The sequence below is a fragment of the Mesoplodon mirus genome (genome assembly GCF_964341445.2).
Source record: "Mesoplodon mirus genome assembly, chromosome: 3".
In the NCBI taxonomy this organism is placed as follows: Eukaryota; Metazoa; Chordata; class Mammalia; order Artiodactyla; family Ziphiidae; genus Mesoplodon; species Mesoplodon mirus.
In genome coordinates this window covers 176,522,506-176,539,284 of record NC_138978.1, presented here as the reverse complement: position 1 = coordinate 176,539,284, position 16,779 = coordinate 176,522,506, and the positions used below count along the sequence as shown (strand labels likewise).

Sequence of the window (16,779 nt, the reverse complement as noted above, 5' to 3'; positions counted from 1 at the left end):
GAGAGATAAAAGATGACACGAACAGATGGAGAGATATACCATGTTCTTGGGTTGGAAGAATCAACAGTGTGAAAATGACTATACTACCCAAAGCAATCTACAGATTCAATGCAATCCCTAACAAATTACCAATGGCATTTTTTACAGAAATAGAACAAAAAAAATCTTAAAATCTGTATGGAGACACAAAAGCCCCCTAAGAGCCAAAGCAATCTTGAGGGAAAAAAAAGGAGCTGGAGGAATGAGACTCCCTGACTTCAAACTATACTACAAAGCTACAGTAATCAAGACAATATGGTACTGGCACAAAAACAGAAATATAGATCAGTGGAACAAGATAGAAAGCCCAGAGATAAACCCACACACTTTTGGTCAACTAATCTATGACAAAGGAGGCAAAGATATACAATGGAGAAAAGACAGTCTCTTCAATAAGTGATGCTTGGAAAACTGGGCAGCTACATGTAAAAGAATGATATTAGAACACTCCCTAACACCATACACAAAAATAAACTCAAAATGGATTAAAGACCTAAATGTAAGGCCAGACACTATCAAACTCTTAGAGGAAAACACAAGCAGAATACTCTATGACATAAATCACAGCAAGATCCTTTTTGACCCACCTCCTAGAGAAATGGAAATAAAAATAAACAAATGGGACCTAATGAAACTTAAAAGCTTTTGCACAGCAAAGGAAACCATAAACAAGACGAAAAGACAACGTTCAGAATGGGAGAAAATATTTGCAAATGAAGCAACTGACAAAGGATTAATCTCCAAAATTTACAAGCGGCTCATGCAGCTCAATATCAAAAAAACAAACAACCCAATCCAAAAATGGGCGTAAGACCCAAATAGACATTTCTCCAAAGAAGATATACAGATTGCCAACAAACATATGAGAGAATGTTCAACATCATTAATCATTAGAGAAATGCAAATCAAAACTACAATGCAATATCATCTCACACTGGTCAGAATGGCCTTCATCAAAAAATCTACAAACAATAAATGCCAGAGAGGGTGTGGAGAAAAGGAAACCCCCTTGCACTGTTGGTGGGAATGTAAATTGATACAGCCACTATGGAGAACAGTATGGAGGTTCCTTAAAAAACTACAAATAGAACTACCAGATGACCCAGCAATCCCACTACTGGGCATATACCCTGAGAAAACCATAATTCAAAAAGAGTCATGTACCACAATGTTCATTGCAGCTCTATTTACAATAGCCAGGACATGGAAGCAACCTAAGTGTCCAATGACAGATGAATGAATAAAGAAGATGTGGCACATATATACAATGGAATATTACTCAGCCATAAAAAGAAACGAAATTGAGTTATTTGTAGTGAGGTGGATGGACCTAGAGTCTGTCATACAGAGTGAAGTAAGTCAGAAAGAAAAAACAAATACCGTATGCTAACACATATATATGGAATCTAAAAAAAAAAAAAAAGATCATGAAGAACCTAGGGGCAAGATGGGAATAAAGATACAGACCTACTAGAGAATGGACTTGAGGACACGGGGAGGGGGAAGGGTAAGCTGGGACAAAGTGTATATATGGACATATATACACTACCAAATGTAAAATAGGTACCTAGTGGGAAGCAGTCGCATAGCACAGGGAGATCAGCTCGGTGCTTTGTGACCAGCTAGAAGGGTGGGAGGGAGGGAGATGCAAGAGGGAAGAGATATGGGGATATATGTATATGTATAACTGATTCACTTTGTTATAAAGCAGAAACTAACACACCATTGTAAAGCAATTATACTCCAATAAAAATGTTTAAAAAAAAAGGGCAGAAGATCTAAATAGACATTTCTCCAAAGAAGATATACAGATGGCCAAGAGGCACATGAAAAGCTGCTCAACATCACTAATTATTAGAGAAATGGAAATCAAAACCACAATGAGGTATCACCTCACAGTGGTTAGAATGGGCATCATCAGAAAATCTACAAACAACAAATGCTGGAGAGGGTGTGGAGAAAAGGGAACCCTCTTGCACTTTTGGTGGGGATATAGCCACTATGGAGAACAGTATGGAGGTTCCTTAAAAAACTAAACTTAGAATTACCATAAGACCCAGCAATCCCACTACTGGGCATATACCCAGAGAAAACCATAATTCAAAAATACACATGAACCTCAATGTTCACTGCAGCATCATTTACAATAGCCAGGTCATGGAAGCAACCTACATGCCCATCGAGAGACAAATGGATAAAGAAGATGTGGTACATATATACAGTGGAATATTACTCAGCCATAAAAAGGAAAGAAATTGGATCATTTGTAGAGATGTGGGTGGACCTAGAGACTGTCGTACAGAGTGAAGTCAGTCAGAAAGAGAAAAACAAATATTGTATGTTAATGTATATATGTGGAATCTAGAAAAATGGTACAGATGAACCGGTTTGCAAGGCAGAAACAGAGACACAGATGTAGAGAACAAACGTATGGACACCAAGGGGGAAAGGGGTGGTGTGGTGGTGTGATGAATTGGGAGATTGGGATTGACATATATACACTAATAGGTATAAAATAGATAACTAATAAGAACCTGCTGTATAAAAAATAAATAAAATTCAAAACAATTAGCAAACAATTTTATAAAAATGGTAATTTCTAAAAATAGCCAGGGTAGAGGGAAGAGACAGTCTCACACTTTGCTGGAGGGGAGCAAACCTTAATGCAAATCTTTTGAAAAGCAATTTCATAATATTCTTCAAAAGCCCCAATAATTTTATTTATGCAGATTAATCCTAAAGGAAATAATTCTAAATACAAAGAAATCTATGCCCTAAAGTTTTTTAAATTGGAAATAATCTAAAAAGTACAACAGTAAGTGAATGGTTAAACATAGTGTGGTGTATCTATTAACTGGAATATTGTCCCACTATTTCAAATAATGTTTATGAAAACTACATAGTAATACATGAATATAATGCAATGTTAAGGGGAAAAAAAGTGGGCTATAAAATGGTTCACATAGCACTTCCCTGGTGGCGCAGTGGTTGAGAGTCCGCCTGCCGATGCAGGGGACACGGGTTCGTGCCCCGGTCCAGGAGGATCCCACATGCCGCAGAGCGGCTGGGCCCATGGGCCGTGGCCGCTGGGCCTGTGCGTCCGGAGCCTGTGCTCCGCAACGGGAAAGGCCACAACAGTGAGAGGACTGCGTACTGCAAAAAAAAAAAAAAAAAGGTTTACATAATGTATTTTTAAAAAAGATTGGAAGGAAATGCACCAAAATGTTATCATCCATCATCACTGGGAGGTGGGACTATTCATTACTGTCTTCTCCTTTTTACTACTTAGAATTTAAAATTTTTCTTTAATGAATATGTATTGCTTTACCATAGAAATAAACCTTGTAAAGCCAGAGAAAATGATGAGTGTTGATTAGCATATCACAATCCAACATTACCATATGATTTAGGTGTGGAGGAAAACAAAGTGTAATGAAACTAAATATTGTCCAGACATATGCATGTTAAAAGATAAGCTGAGGCACATTAACTTTTTTTTTTTAAGAGTTTATTTGAGTCCACATTAATTTAATTGGGCAGCACCAAACCAAAGGTGATTAGGAGCTCTCACTGACAGGAGCTAGGGGAGGGGTTTTACAGAGAAGAAGCAAAGCAAGGAAATTATTTGATTGGCCACAGCTTAAGCAGTTAGTTGCCTTATATGGGAAAGCCTAGTTGGCTGTTTGTGGTTGGGGGTTCTTAAGTTTCATTTTCTCTGGTTCAAGTGCATCAACTCTGGCTTAGGTTTTGGTTTGTTTGCATGAGGCACCAAGGCATTAGAGCCAATTCAGTCTAATGGCCTCCTTGTTTGATTACCTTAACATGCATCACACCTTTTCCCTCCACGTTCAGTACAGTAATTCCTCACTCAGTGGGCATGACTATTGGATAGCTACTATTTTCCTTCCTAAACCAACACGTGTAGAGTGGTACACACAACTAAAGAACATAAGAAAGTGGAAGCCAGGCTATTAAAAAAATGTTTGCCGAGTTGTCTACAAAGTATAATTTAATTTCATAAATCTTGTAAGAAAAACAACAAGGTGATATGCACATCCTTGAAAGGGTTTAAAGAAACAAACACCAAAATGCTGCGCCCATCCGCTTCATGCCGTAGAAATATTGAACGAAGGTGGAGCCCTGAGAGAAAACGGCTTCAATTGGTGGTTCCCCAAGTGCGATCTGCAGACCCCTAGGGTATGTGTGGGCAATATGGTTTTCATACTAATACTAAGATGTTATTATTATGCTTCCTCACTATGTTGACATGTGCACTGATGGAACAAAAGCAATGGCAGGTAAAACTTCTGGTGTCGGAGGGTAGAAGAACTCAGCAGCACCGAACGGTACTTACTGGTAGTCATTACGTCAGTCACTGCCACAAATTAGTGACTTTTTAAAAGTGCCAGATTCAACTGAGAACGTACAAAAGAAATCAGTAAAGGTTATCAATTTTATTTAATCTCTACCCTTGATTTATAATCTTTTTAATATTCTGTGTAGTGAAATGGGAAGCAGGCATCAAGCATTTCTGCTACAATCTGAAGTGTCTTGGTTGTCTCTATGAAAAGCACTCATGGGATTACACTTACACGTAAGCTGCACTAGCTGCTTTTCTAGAGGACATCATTTTTGCTTGGAAGTATGATGGACAACGGAAAGTTATTCAGACTTGTGTACCTGGCAGACATTTTCTTGAAAATGAACAAAGTGAGCCTATCATTTCAAGGGAAACAAGTCATAGGAAGATACTGATGGTATGTGTTGCTAATGACAAAATTTAAGCTTTCAAGTGAAAACGAGAATTCTAGAAAACTTGTATCTGCCATAGTGACTTTAATAGCTTCCCAGCACCTAAAGATTTTTCGGATGAGATTGGTGGTGATATTAAAAATTTGTGTTGTTTATATTGTAAAATGAAGTGTGTTAACATTTGGAAGATCTGAATAATCAGTGAACCAATGTTTTTCTAAATGGTCAATACATGATGTTATAAAATCACGCATGGGTAAAAGGATCCATTAAAGTTCAAGAGAGATCAATGGATTTTAATATAACAGATATGAAAAGTTATTGATATCATTTCAGACTCCACTGTGCAACTATAAGAAATTACAATTGTTAAATTTAGCATAGTATCAGAATAATCCACAATGATCTGAGAAGGCTATTGAAACACTCTTACGTTTTCCAACTTTAAATCTATACAAGGTCAAATTTTCTTCGTATACTTCCACCAAAGCGGCATATCACAAAAAATTGAATGCAGAAGCAGATGTGAGGATCCAGTTGTCTTCTTATAAGCCAGACATTAAAGAAATTTGCAAAAATGTTGTATTAGTTTTCTCTTGCTGTTATGAAAAATTACCACAGACTTAGTGTAGTGGCTTAATAACACATGCTTATTACCCTACTGTTCTGTAGGGCAGAAGTCCAACACACGTCTTACGGGACTAACAGGTGTTACAGGGCTGAGCTCCTTTTTTGAGGCTCTAATGGACAACGTGTCTCCTTGCCTTTTCCAACTTGTAGAGGCCATGCTCTTTCTTTGGCTTGAGGTCTCTTTCCTCTATATTCAAAGCCAGCAACACTGCATTTCCCTCTGACTCTTCTTTAGTTGTTGCATCTCCTTCTGACCACAGCCAGGAAAGGTTCTGCACTTTTAAGGATTCATGCGACTAAGCCCACCTGGACAATCCAGGAAAACTCCCCATCTCAGGGTCCTTAACCCTAGTCACATTTACAAAGTCCCTTTTGCCATTTAAAGTAACATATTCACAGGTTCTAGGGAATAGGGTATAGACTTCTTTGGGGGACATTATTCTACCTACCACAAATGTAAAACAGTGCCACTTTTCTCGCTAAATTTTTTGGGTAACATATAGTTATTTTTCATTAAAATGTTATGTTAATATGTCATTGGTTGTTATTACTTTAAAATGAATACATTTTTTTAATTCCTCAGTTTTAATTTCTAATACCGTAAATATTGATATAGTCCACATAAACAAAAGCTTTTTGGAGCCCTCAGTTTTGAGAGCATAAAGGGGTAGCAAAACCAAAAAGTTAGAAAATGTCTAGCTTAAATTATTGAAATGGTAAAAGCAGACATCACAGGAACTCCTTTAAAATAACACAAACACTGGGAATTCCCTGGTGGTCCAGTGGTTAGGACTCGGTGCTCTCACTGCCAGGGTCCCAGGTTCAATCCCTGGTTCAGGGAAATAAGACCCCGCAAGCTGCATGGTGCAGCCAAATAATAATAATAATAATAATAATAATAATAATAATAATAATAATACAAACATCCTCTGAGGAGAGATGAGCCATCCTAGCTATCATGTAGCGAAAATGATGTAAATGTGAGTCATTACGTGAATCGACATAATCTTTCAGGCAATTGCTGGCAATTTCTAGACATACTGGCAAGAGCTGTTTCAGGGTATCCTTCAAGCATCCCTTCTGTCCACAGTGTCACCCATGACTGGCAGTACTGCAGATCTGTTGCCAGCAACTGGCCCATGGCTGGGTTTCATAGCTGGCAGATTGGCTCTGTCCTGAAACCCTACGGGTGAGACTATCCAAACATGGTGTATCATGGAAAGTGGCTTTGCATGGCTCAAAGGGGAGGCAAAGAAACTGTTCCAGACTTGAAAACACAACAGTACAAAACCTATGGAACACAGCAAAAGCAGCCTTGAGAGAGAAGTTTATAGCGATACAAGCCTACCTCAGGGAATAAGAAAGATCTCAAATAAACAACTAAACTTATGCCTGAAAAACTAGAAAAAAGAACACACAAAGCCCAAAGTTAGCAGAAGGAAAGAAATCGTCAAGATCAGAGCAGAAAGAAATGAAATAGACACTTAAAAAACAAAAGAAAAGGGCTTCCCTGGTGGCGCAGTGGTTGAGAGTCCGCCTGCCGATGCAGGGGACACGGGTTCGTGCCCCAGTCCGGGAAGATCCCACATGCTACGGAGCAGCTGGGCCCGTGAACTGTGGCCGCTGAGCCTGCACGTCCGGAGCCTGTGCTCCACAACGGGAGAGGCCACAACAGTGAGAGGCCCTCGTACTGCAAAAAAAAACCCAAAAATAAAAAAAACCCACAAAAGATTAATGAAACTAAGAGCTGGTTCTTTGAAAAAACAAACAAAATTGATAAACCTTTAGCCAGACTCATCAAGAAAAACAGATTGAGGACCCTAATCAATAAAATCAGAAATGAAAGAGAAGTTACAACTGACACCACAGAAATGCAAAAACTCATGAGATTACTGTGAAAAATTATATGCCAATAAAATGGACAACCTAGAAGAAATGGATACATTCCTAGAAACATAAAATCTCCCAAGACTGAATCAGAAAGAAATAGAAAATATGAACAGACTAATTACCAGTAATGAAATTGAATCAGTAATTAAAAAAAAAAAAACTCCCGACAAACAAAAGTCCAGGACCAGACTGCTTCACAGATAAATTCTACCAAATATTTAAAGAAGAATGAATACCAAACTATTAATGTCAAACTATTCCAAAAAACTGAAGAGGAAAGAATGTTCCCAAACTCATTTTACGAAGCCAGCATTTACCTGAAAGCAGACAAAGACACCACAATAAAAGAAAATTACAGGCTAATATCACTGATGAACACAGATGCAAAAGTCCTTAAGGAAACATTAGCAAACCAAATTCAACAATACATTAAAGGGATCATACATACACCACGATCAAGTGGGATTTATCCCAGGGATGCAAGGATGGTTCATTATCTACAACTCAATGAATGTGATACACCACATTAACAAAATGAACAATAAAAATCACAGTATCATCTCAATAGATGCAGAAAAAGCTTTTGACAAAATCCAACACCCCTTTATGATAAAAACTCTCAATAAAGCAGTTATAGAGGGAATATACCTCAACATAATAAAGGCTATATATGACAAGCTAGCAGCCAACATTATACTCAAGGGTGAAAAGCTGAAAGTGTTTCTCTAAAATCAGAAACAAGACAAGGATGCCCACTCTTACCACTTTTATTCAACATAGTACTGGAAGTCCTAGCCACAGCAATCAGACAAGAAAAATAAATAAAAGGAATCCAAATTGGAAAGGAAGAAGTAAAACTGTTACTGTTTTTGGATGACATGATACTATATATAGAAAATCCTAAAAACATCAACCAAAAAACTATTAGAACTAAGAAATAAATTTAGTGAAGTTGCAGGATACACAATTAATATACTGAAAGCTGTTGTATTTCTATACACTAACAATGAACTATCAGAAAATAAAAATAAAATTAACTCATTATTGACTGGGGGATTTTTGCAGAAACTAATGCCTATGGCTGGTGATTTTTATTTTGGCCAGCCAAAAATCAATTATGTTATTTCACTAACACTTTGCGGGTTTATTACATTCAATAGTTACACCTGACACACCTGTAAAGTCTTCTAATTTTCATGAAATGTTGTCATCAATTCACTCTTCTATAGAAGCAAAGGAGCATTCTCCAGCACCATGAGTTTCATTTTCACTTTCTGTATCAGAATCAATCACTAAGGTTTTTTGTCTTTTTGTTGGTCTAATATTCACATTGTCTGAATCAGAACGATATTCTGAAGAGCTATCATCTTCTGAGACACCAGTATATATGTCACTCGGACGATCAGAGAAAGTATCTGCAGAAAATTCACCGAAAAATTATTCTTCACTCAAACTTTTGTGATGCGTCATTTTAGAACATTTTATATTTATAATATACACAAGGTTGGAACAAAAACCTAACGGAGGGCTTCCCTGGTGGCGCAGTGGTTGAGAGTCCGCCTGCCGATGCAGGGGACACGGGTTCATGCTCCGGTCCGGGAAGATCCCACATGCCGCGGAGTGGCTGGGCCCGTGAGCCATGGCCGCTGAGCCTGTGCATCCAGAGCCTGTGCTCCGCAACGGGAGAGGCCACAGCAGTGAGAGGCCCGCATACCGAAAAAAAAAAAAAAAACCTAACGGAGCAAAATGTGAATGATAATGACAATCATGAGTTCTATAATGAACCCTCGATCAATTTTAAGTTCTAACAACTTTGCATGGTGATGTTAGTTGTATCACTCTCTAAAAACGGATTAATACATCTCTGGTCAATAATGTGTTAAGAAAACAATCCCATCTACAATTGCATCAAAAAGAATAAAATACCCAGGAATAAATCTAACCAAGGAGGTAAAACACCTATACTTGGAAAACTATAAGACACTGATGAAAGAAACTGAAGATGACAAAGACAAATGGAAAGATATAACATGGTCATGGTTTGGAAGAATTAATATTGTTAAAATGTCCATATGCCCCAAGGCAATCTACAGAGTCCATTCAATCCCTATCAAAATATCCATGGTATTTTTCACAGAACTAGAACAACTAATTCTAAAATTCGTATGGAAACACAAAAGATCCTGAATAGCCAAAACAATCTTGAGAAAGAAGAACAAAGCTGGAGGTTATCACAATCCCTGGTTTCAAACTATGTTATAAAGCTACAGTCATCAAAACAGTATGATACAGGGCCTCCCTGGTGGTGCAGTGGTTGAGAGTCCGCCTGCCGATGCAGGGGATACGGGTTCGTGCCCCGGTCTGGGAGGATCCCATATGCCGCGGAGCGGCTGGGCCCATGAGCCATGGCCGCTGGGCCTGCGCATCCGGAGCCTGTGCTCCGCAACGGGGGAGGCCACAACAGTGAGAGGCCCGCATACCGCAAAAAAAAAAAACAAAAAAAAAACAAAAAAAAACAGTATGATACTGGCACAGACACATAGATCAATGGAACAGAATAGAGAACCCAGAAATAAACCCACCCTTATATGTCAATTTATCTATGACAAAGGAGGCAAGAATAAACAGTGGGGGAAAGACAGCCTTGTCAATAAATGGCGTTGGGAAAACTGGACAGCCACTTGCAAAAGAATCAGACTGGACCACTTTCTCACACTATACACAAAAATAAACTCAAAATGCATTAAAGTCTTAAATGTAAGACCTAAACCATAGGTTTTATGAAACCATAAAACTCCTAGAAGAAAACAGGCAGTAGGCTCTTTGACATTGGTCTTAGCATACTTTTTTGGATCCATCTATTCAGGCAAGGGAAACAAAAGCAAAAATAAACAAATAGCACTATATCAAACTAAAAAGCTTTTGTATGACAAAGGAAACCATCAACAAAATGAAAAGGCCGCCTACTGAATGGGAGAAGGTATTTGCAAATAATACATCTGATAAGGAGTTAATATCCAAAATATACAAATATAATATATCCAAAATATACAACTCAACATCAGAAAAACGAATAACCCAATTAAAAACTGGGCAGAGGAGTTAAACAGACATTTTTCCAAAGAAGATATACAGATGACCAACACACATGAAAAGATGTTCAACATCACTAATCATCAGGGAAAGGCAAATCAAGACCACAATGAGATATCACCTCACACCTGTCAGAATGGCTGTTATCAAAAAGAGAAGAAATAACAAGGGTTGGCCAGGATGTGGAGAAAAGGGAACCCTTGTGCACTGGTGGTAGCAATGTACATTGGTGCAGCCACTATGGAAAACAGTATGGAGGTTGCTCAAAAAATTAGAAATTATTTACACTTAGGTTGCTTCCCTATCTTGGCTATTGTAAACAATGCTACAATGAACATAGGGGTGCATATATCTTTTCAGGGTAGTGTTTTCATTTTCTTTGGATAAATACCTAGGAGTGGATTTGCTGGATCATATGGTAGTTCTAGTTTTAGTTTTTTGAGGAAACTTAAAATCCCCTGCACATCAAAACCTGAAGCAGAGGCCACCCTTTCTGGAACTGAGGTCAGGTTCAGGAAGGTGCTTACTCATCCTTCACAAACCAGCGTGTGAAAAGCAGCTGAGAATGACAATCTCAAAGGAGAACCATGAAGGGAATTAATTCATCAAAGATTACTCAGCCACAGCCCAGCCGATGTGCTGACATGGAACCTTCTAAGTGGGCTAAAGAGGGCTGCTGCATCAGGTCAGACAGACTCGAGGTCTACACATAATTCTGCCCCTCGTTATCCATGTATATTTGGGAAACAGCTTAGTCTTTGTTGACTTCCACTTCCCCATATATAAAAGAGCAATAATAATGTTCCACCCCTTCAGAGTTGTTCTAATAGTTCAAGTTAAGACAAATAAAATGTAAAGCACATATAAATGGGATCCAAGAACTGTCCATTCCCTATTCCTCTTTTTCTTGCCTTAAAAAAGTTGACATGTCAGGAATCCAAGAAATGTATAGGTCCTGCTCTAGAGATGCTCACAGGAAGTGAGGGAGAAAAGTGACTTGTCTACAATAGATGCTGTGCAAAGGAATGCTAGCAGAGAGAGCTGCGTGTAGCTTAGTACAGCCAGTGGAGCAATGGTGTAAGGGGAATAGGGCTGGAACAGTCTTGTGCATTAAGCAAGCTTTGGTTTAGTTTCATGTGAGGGAGTCACAAAATAACAATGGCCTGTTGAACAAGATAAAATTGCTTTTCCCTCCCTGAGACAGCGTAAGGAGGTAAGCAGTTCTAAGCTAGTGGCGCCACAATCATCAAAGACAGACCTCCCTCCTCATGGTCGTCATGGTCCAAGATGGCTGCTTGAGCTCTGGTTATCACCTCCACGTTCCAGATAGCAAGAAGAATAAGAGTAAGGATGTACCTCTTCTCCTTCCATCCCATTAGCCAGAACTTACTCACACGGCTTCACCTCGAGTGATCTGTGGGATTTCTGAGTGGAGCGGTCCATGAGTAGTGGTCCACATGTCTGGGGCTCTGGGGAGAGGACTAAATTGGAGATTCATCAACATAGAGGTGGCAGCTTAGGTCATGGGTGGATTCCCCAAGAAGAGTGTGCACAGTGAGAACAGAACTCCAGTGACACCTGGAAACAACAATGGGCAGAGGAGGTGAAATCCACCATGGAGAGAAATAAGGCGAGCACGGCATCAAGGAGAAAATTTTTCAGTCAATGGTGTTCAGTGGTAAAAGTGAGGCTACTTAGGAGTGATGTCATGGAAAATGGCAGACCAGGAGCTCCAAGAATCAGTACCTCCACTTAAGCAACCATTAAGCTGATAAAATCTGACAGAATCAGCTTTTCTGGAACTCTGGAATCTAATAAGAAAAAACTTAGAGCAACCAGGGGAGTGACTCATGAAGAAAGAAGCTGCTATTTCACTACGAAACTGTTGCAGCATTTTTGCTTACCCACCCACCATCTCCCATTCCCCAGCCCAGCAGCAGCCAGGGGGACAACAGCCTGAATCCCTACTGTGGCTTGCTGATGCCAGGGTGGGCAATACAGACCTTGTTCTCAAAAATGTGGCTGTACATTTTGGCCCAGCTGGCAGTTCCATGAGGGTGCAGAGGTTGACATTTGCTTCACCCCTCTCAGACTGGAGCAGCTTCCCAGGTGGCGTCTTTTGAAAGGATTTAAAGACATACAGTACCCATAGTTGTCTGGGGCAAGGGGCGGCAGATGGGGTTAAGCAGCAGACAAACCAAAAAGCTTGGAAAGGGGAAGGCTGAGGAGGAAGATACTGGAAGAATAAGGGCTTTGAAGGGCTACTTCTTATATCAGGGAATCCAGACTACAACACACATGTCCAGGGCCAGACACATGCTCAGAAAAGACCTGAGAGGACCCTAGGCTTGCACTTTTGGCTGATCTTCCATGCAAGCAGGAAATAAATACTAAGGCAGAGTTGCAGGTGGCCTGGTTAAGTGCAGCAGCAGTACCCAGCTCAGGGCCAATCTACAAAGACCAGGAGAGGTTTCTTCTAATTTGGGGTGGGGTGGGGGGGAACTCCAGGCATTTAAGGAAATCTGTGTCAAGTCAGTGGCTGACCAATGAGATAATGGAACAAAGACCTCAGTGACTACACATGATTGGAATACAGTCTGCACGTGGAAGCAACCTAAATGTCCATCGACAGAGGAATGGATAAAGAAGATGTGGTACATATATACAATAGAATATTACTCAGCCATAAAAAAGAATGAAATAATGCCATTTGCAGCAACATGTATGGACCTAGAGATTATCATACTAAGTGAAGTCAGTCAGACAGAGAAAGACAAATAGCATATGATATCACTGATACGTGGAATTTTAAAAGATGTTACAAATGAGCGTATTTACAAAACAGAAACAGACTCACAGACTTCGAAAACAAACTTAAGGTTACCAAAGGGGAAAGGGGATAAATTAGGAGTTTGAGATGAACAGATACACACTACTATATATAAAATAGATAATCAACAAGGACCTACTGTATAGCACAGGGAACTATACTCAATAGTTTTTAATAACCTATATGGGAAAAGAATCTGAAAAAGAGTGGATATATGTATATGTATAACTGAATCACTTTGCTGTACACCTGAAACTAACACAACATTGTAAATCAACTATACCCCAATATAAAATAAAAATTAAATTAAAAAAAGGAATACAGTCTGCAAAAATAGTTTGGAAATGTCACTAAACAAATGGATGATTATAACCCTTAACAAGCAATAACGGCAAACCTTGCCAAGGGGTACAGAATCTGATTTCCAGAGCTGCCACAATATTCAAATTGTCTAGTTGTCAACAAAAAATTACAAGGCATACAAAGAAAAAGCATGACTCATACACAGGAAAAAGAATTTGGCAGAAACCATCTCCGAGGAAGCCCAGAAACTGGACTTGCTAAGACAAAGACTTTAAATGAATTGTCTTAAATATGCTCAAATAGCTCAAGGAAACTGTGGACATAGAACTAAAGGAAACCAGAGAACAATCAATGTATAAACGAATAGAAGATATCAACAAAGAGACAGAAATTATAAAAAGGAACCAAACAGAAATAATTCTGGAGCTGAAATCTACAATAACTAAAATGAAAAAACCGAAAAGCTCAATAAAATTGACAAACTTTTAGCTAGACTGATAAAAAAGAGAAAAGGTATAATTAAATAATTAAAATCAGAATGACAGTGGGGACATCATTATGACCCTTGAAGAAAAAAAAAGAATTATAAGGGCATACTATGAACAATTATACACCAACAAATTAGATAATCTACAGAAAATGGACAAATTCCTAGAAATACACAAATTACCAAAACTGACTCAAGAAGAAATAGGAAATCTGAACAAACCTATAAAAAGTGAAGAGACTGAATCAGCAGTAAGAGATCGAATCAGTGATCAAAAATCTCTTCAAAGGCAGGATCAGATGGCTTCTCTGGGCGAATTCTACAAAACCTTTAAAGAAGAATTAACACCAATCCTTCTCAAGCTCTACCTGGTGGCGCAGTGGTTGAGAGTCCGCTTGCTGATGCAGGAGACATGGGTTCGTGCCCCGGTCCGGGAAGAGTCCACATGCCGTGGAGCGGCTGGGCCCGTGAGCTATGGCCGCTGAGCCTGCGCGTCCGGAGCCTGTGCTCCGCAACGGGAGAGGCCACAGCAGTGAGAGGCCCGCGTACCACACACACACACACACACACAAACCACTCTACCAAAAAATAGAAGAGGGAATACTTCCTAAACTCATTTTACAAGTCTTTATGCTCCACATTAAGGGCTGAAATTCAACCTCTCAATAAAGTACAGTACAGAAAGTTCCCAAAACAACGACAAACCTGGCTGGGCAGTCCTTTCTTGGGGATTCTGCAGAGATGACTCATACATCAGTTAGAGTTGAGTCTGTGACCCTCAAGGATTTTAAAGAACCTATTATTTAATCATTGTTTCTGTTACTTGTAATTCATTTCTCTAATTTATCACAGGCCATTATTTGGATCATTATTTTGTCTGTCAAAATGCTGACCTGCCCCATTTCCATCTTGGATTTATTTTCATTTAAATAGCTCTTTTTAAAATTTGGTTTTTCCCATTTATCTATAGCCCAATGATTTTTTTTTTTTTTTTTTTTTTTTTTTTTGCGGTACGCGGGCCTCTCACTGCTGTGGCCTCTCCGGTTGTGGAGCATAGGCTCCGGACCCGCAGGCTCAGCAGCCATGGCTCACGGGCCCAGCCGCTCCGCGGCATATGGGATCCTCCCGGACCGGGGCACGAACCCGCATCCCCTGCATCGGCAGGCGGGCTCTCAACCGCTGCGCCACCAGGGAGGCCCCTAGCCCAATGATTTTTGACAAGGGGGCCAAGACCATTCACTTAGGGAAAGAACAGTCTTTGCAACCAATGGTGCTGGGACAACTGGATAACCACATGCCAAAGAATGAAGCTGGACCCGGACCTCACACCATATACAATAATTAACTCAAAATGTATCAACAATCTAAATGTAAGTGCTAAAACCATAACACTCTTAGAAGAAAACATAGAGGTAAATCTTCATGACTTTGGATTTGACAATAGATTCTTGACTATGACACCAAATTCACAAGCAATAAAAGAAAAAATTGATAAACTGGACTTCACCAAAATTAAAGCCATGTATGCATTAAAGGATATTATCAGAAAGTGAAAAGACAACCTACAAAATGGGAGAAAATAGTTGCAAATCATATATCTGATGGGGTCTGATATCCAGAATATATAAAGAACCACTTACAACAACAAAAAGATAACCCAATTAGAAATGGGCAAAGGACTTGAGTAGACATTTCTCTGAAGATATACCAATGGTCAGCAAGCACAGGAAAGACACTCAACATCACTAGTTAACAGGGAGATCCAAACCAAAACCTTCATACCCATTAGGAAGGCAATAAATAATAATTTTAAAATTTAATGGAAAATAACAAGTGATGGAGAATGTGGAGAAATTGGAACCCTCTGTTCCTTGTTGGTAGGAGTGTAAAATGGTTCAGGCTCATGAAAAACAGTTTGATGGTTCCTCAAAAAGTTAAAAATGTTATTTCCATATGATCTAGCAATTCACCTCCTAGGTATGTACCCCAAAGAACTGAAAACAGGTATTCAGACAAATATATGTACACACATGTCTATAGCAGTGCTACTGACAATAGCCAAAAGGTGGAAACAGCACAAAGGCGCATCCGTGGATGAACAGATAAACAAACTGTGGTTTATACATGCAATGGAATATTATTCAGCCATAAAAAGGAATGAAGTGCTGATACATGCCACACTGTGGATGAACCTTGAAAACATTTATACTAAGTGAAAGAAGCCAGATACAAAAGGTCACATATTGTTATGATTCCATTTATATGAAATATCCAAAATAGGTAAATAGGTTGCCAGGGACTGAGGGGAGAAGGAGATGTGAAGAAACGTTTAAATGGGTAGGAGGTTTTATTTTGGAGTGGTGGAAATGTTTCAGAATTAGATAGAGGTGGCTGGGATTGTACCATGCCGTGAATGTACTAAATGCCATTGAATTGCACACTTTAAAATGGTTAATTTTATGTTGTGTGAATTTCACCTTTTTAAAATGTGAAGCCACTCAGAAATATCAGATTATTGACAACTCATCCCTTGGACTCCAAATCCTGGAAACAACATTCAATTCTCAGGTCATGGGTAGCAATTTCATCCCTGTTCAATTTTATCTGGTAGTTTTGAAGCTCTAGAATCCAGACCAGGAAAACTCTCAAGATATTAGCTCACCCCAGGCCACTAGTGCTCCCTTATTGTGAGTAAATCCCGGGGGTGGGGTGGGGGTGTTGGAATGCGGGGACTTAAAACTACAACACAGGAGAC

At 39.3% G+C, this 16,779-nt stretch overlaps 1 long non-coding RNA gene across 1 annotated transcript in view; it reads right to left on the bottom strand.

Annotated features, from left to right (window-relative positions):
* Nucleotides 1-14,658, bottom strand: part of LOC309800940 — a 34,713-nt gene extending 20,055 nt beyond the window's left edge. The window contains exon 1 of the long non-coding RNA XR_014293513.1: nucleotides 14,393-14,658. This is a non-coding gene — a long non-coding RNA (uncharacterized lncRNA). The remainder of the gene's footprint in view (nucleotides 1-14,392) is intronic.
* Nucleotides 14,659-16,779: the final 2,121 nt, after the last annotated feature.